This window comes from Sus scrofa, chromosome 15 (genome assembly GCF_000003025.6).
Source record: "Sus scrofa isolate TJ Tabasco breed Duroc chromosome 15, Sscrofa11.1, whole genome shotgun sequence".
NCBI lineage: Eukaryota > Metazoa > Chordata > Mammalia > Artiodactyla > Suidae > Sus > Sus scrofa.
In genome coordinates this window covers 139,092,284-139,096,120 of record NC_010457.5, presented here as the reverse complement: position 1 = coordinate 139,096,120, position 3,837 = coordinate 139,092,284, and positions in this window count along the sequence as shown.

Sequence of the window (3,837 nt, the reverse complement as noted above, 5' to 3'; positions counted from 1 at the left end):
CTAAGAAGCCAAAGGAGCACCAGGGGAGAGATTGGCATTTTCATCTGTGAAGCCAAGCTCTCGCTTGGTTTTGGAAAAACAAACTCACCCATTCCCCTGCCTCTCTGAGATTGTCTGTGGGTTTGGGTGGCAGCTTCTGTGAACCTGCCTTGGAGCGGAGCCTGAGAAGTGCCTTCCCAGGGGAAGCAGAAGAATCCAGGCTGTCTGCGTGCGAGCCTCTCTCTGTAATGCCTGTGCCTGAGTCCTTCACTGTAACCTCTTGTTGCTCGGTGTGACCCGAGGCTCTATAGCACCAGCATCGCCTGGAGACTGCCTGAAGTGCAGACTTGGAGAGCACCCAGTTTAAGCCCACGTTTACAGGAGACCCTCTGGTTTTTTCTACTGTCATGCAAGTTCAGGCCTGCTGCCACAGCGGACCCTGCCCGGTGGCGTGGGGAGGTGGGGACGGTGCGGTTCAGGCTCCCAGGACTCACCTGTCAGGGACTAGTGACGCGCATCCTGCAGAGCGATGGCTGCACGGCTCCTGGGGTGTCAGGAGGGGTGTGACTCGCCCAGGACCTTGTGCTCCTGGGTGGACAGAGCTGCTGAGCTGGGCTATGCTTCTGATAAAGAGGTGGCCGCACGGACCCTCTCCCAGTCCCTGCACATCTCTGGCTCCTGCGCCGTGAAGGGGGTTGGGGAGGGGACAGGGAGGGCGCCAGGTTCCGGCGGTCAGAGCTCCTGGGTCTGGATGGGAGCGGGGAGGGGTGGACTCAGCTCACCCGCTCTTCCTCGTTTTCCCTCCTCCAGGCAGCACGTCAAGGCCCCTGCACCTTGGGGTCACTCTGTGGGAAGGCCTCTCTGTGTGGCACGGCAGCTTGTGGGGCCTCGAAACAGCCAGTTAGGTGAGGTGGTTTATATTCTGGCCTCTGAAGTGAACTGGACTTCTGCTCTACTGTGTCCCATGGCCACACTTTTTCTGACCTCCCCTCACCTCCAGGGTTGGGGACCAAGGCCCAGAAAGTCCTCCTAACCTCAAACTGATGAACGCAGGATAAACACAGAATCTAAGAGCAGATCCATGGCCTCCAGTGCGTGTTCCCACAGGGGCAGCGGGTGGGAACCGCTGGGCCCAGACCTCTTCCTCCCCACCAAGCCTTCAAGCCTCATTCCCACCATTTTGGTTGGGAAGAAGTGACCTAGTGTGAAAAATTCCTGCCTCGGGGAACTGGGTCCCTCCCGTCGGTCCTGGTTCTTCCTCCTAGACAGCCATGACCTTGGGAAAGTCACTCTCTCCTTGTAAATCTATCAGGCTGTTAATTAGGAGCATCTCCAAATTCCTTTTTATATATTTCTATTGCTAATGAACCTGTTTTAAAATTTCTATTTTTAGTTCAAAATGAACATCTGTTGGCAGAAATCCAAGCAATAAAGTGACAAAGGAAAAAATCTCAGCTCTGTTTAGAAGGAGGCTGAGTCCCTGCAGACGTGCGTGTGTGCTGGTAGGTTTTCTTTTATTGGTTTTACCTTTTCTAAAATCTGGATCGCAACTATCATTACTTCTGCAATTGATCTTTTGACTTACCTCCATACCAGGAACACCTACATTGGTTTTTCTGCCTTTAATGGGCATATTATAATTTTTTTATCCATCACATTAATGAACCACGAGGCTATTTTTTCCTATTATAAACAATATGGCAAAGAATGCTCCATGTGTCCAACTATCTCAAATGTGGAATAAATCCTTTTAAAGACAGTTTGTTTTAATCAGCATCAACAATTTTCACACTTTGATTGGTTCACATGCCCTTTAATGGGGCTGACTCCTCTCTGTGTGTCTCAGTGTCTGACTCTCCCTCCTCCCCTCCTTTCCCTTCCCCTTCCTCCCCTCCCCCTCCTCCTTTGTTCCTCCTCCTCTTCTTCTCCTCCTTCCCCTTCCTCTCCTTCTCCTCCTCCGTCTTCCTCTTCCTCCTTATTCCTCCTCCTTCCTTTTCTTCCTCTTCCCCCCTTCCCCTCCTTCTCCCCCACCTCCTTCTTCCCCTTCCTCTTTGTCTTCTTTCTTCTCTTTCCTCTTCCTCTTCTTCCTCTGCTTCTTCCTCTGTTTCTCCTTCTGCTTCTCCTTCTCTTCTTCCCCTCCTTCTCCTCTGCCTCTTTCTTCTTTTCTTCTTTGCTCCTTCTTCCTTTTGTTCCTCCTCTTCCACTTTTTCTTCTTCTTCTTCTTCTTGCTCTCCTCCTCCTCCTTATTCTTGTTCTTCTTCTTGTTCTTTTCCTTCTCCTTCTTCTTGTTCTCATTCTTCTTCTCATTCTCCTCCTCCTCATTCTCATTCTCCTCCTTCTTGTTCTTCTCCTCCTCCTCCTTCTTATTCTTCTCCTTCTTCTTGTTCTTCTCCTCCTCCTCATTTTCCTTCTTCTCCTTCTTGTTCTCCTCCTCCTCCTTCTTCTCATTCTTCTTCTTGTTCTTTTCCTTCTCCTTCTTCTTGTTCTCCTCCTCCTTCTTCTTCTTCTTGTTCTCCTCCTCCTTCTTCTTCTTCTCGTTCTCCTCCTCCTTCTTTCTCTCTTCCATGTCTGAGTTACACCTTCAGGGTAGACCTCTCCCCTAAACTCCAGACTCATACATACCAGCTGCCTACACAATGTCTCCTCTTGGATATACGAGGTTAACATGTCCAAACTGAACTCATCATTTTCCCCACCACTGCCAACAACCCTCCCCAAACCTGCTCTTCTCATCCCACTTAATGAGAAGTCCATCCTTCCAGATGTTCATGCCAATACCCCAGAGTCCTCTCTGACCTTTCTTTCATCTGTTACCCCAGTCTGTTCTGTCACCCAAACCTTATCTGAAGAACATCCCCAGACTTCACTTTCTTTTCCATCACCCCGGTTGAAGCTCTGTTATTATGCAGTCAGATTCCCGCAATAGCATCCCAACGGGTGTCAGTCACAAAAATGATACACCTGTTAATCTGAAGTGCAGAAACATCCCTTCTCTGCTCAAAAGCATCATAAGGCTTGACATCTCACGCCAAGGAGAGGTTAGGCAGTGGGTGGGGGGACACAGCTCACACAGTGCCCTGGAGCCCGCCCCAACCCCCCAACCTTTCTGATCCTGTTCTCTACAACCCCTTGCCTTGCTCACTGTGTCACAAACACATTGACCTCTCTAATGGTTGTCAGACTTTCCAGCCACACTTCCTTTCGGGTTAAAATAGCATCTCTGAGGGGCACCTGCTTGGCTAGCTCTCTGACCTCCTTGAGGACGACCTTGATGTCTATGTGTAAGGAAGATGCTCAGAGATGCTGTGACAATGAGAGGTAATCCTAGAAAAATCCTGGAAGTTGGCCAGAGCCTAGCATTGGTTTTCTTAATTGCTTCTGGTATCTTGTCATAGGAAATAATATGTCCTCGTTGTCTAAGCCATTGTTAGGGGTTTTACTTGTAGCCAAATGACACCTGTTCATATATACTGCATTTCCATGTGTGCCCAGATATGTTGCTAGAATCTCTAGACTTAGGTCACTCTTTTAAAATGTACTTGATTTCAATTTCTGAATATAGACAGGTGTTAATTGCTTTATAAATATATAAATATGTAATTTTGATATATATGAATAAATATTTTTATACACGCTACACTGTTTTAGTTGTTCTTATTGTTGTGGGTGGTGATTTACTGTCGTTATTTTTCCATTTCCTTTTTAAAAAATGCGTCACTGTGAATTCCGTGTTGGCTCAGCTGGTTACGGATACAGTGTCGCTGCTGTGGCTGGGGTGACTGCTGTGGCATGGGTTTGATCCCTGGCCCTGGAACTTCCACATACCACAGATATGGCCCCAGTAAATAAATAAATAAT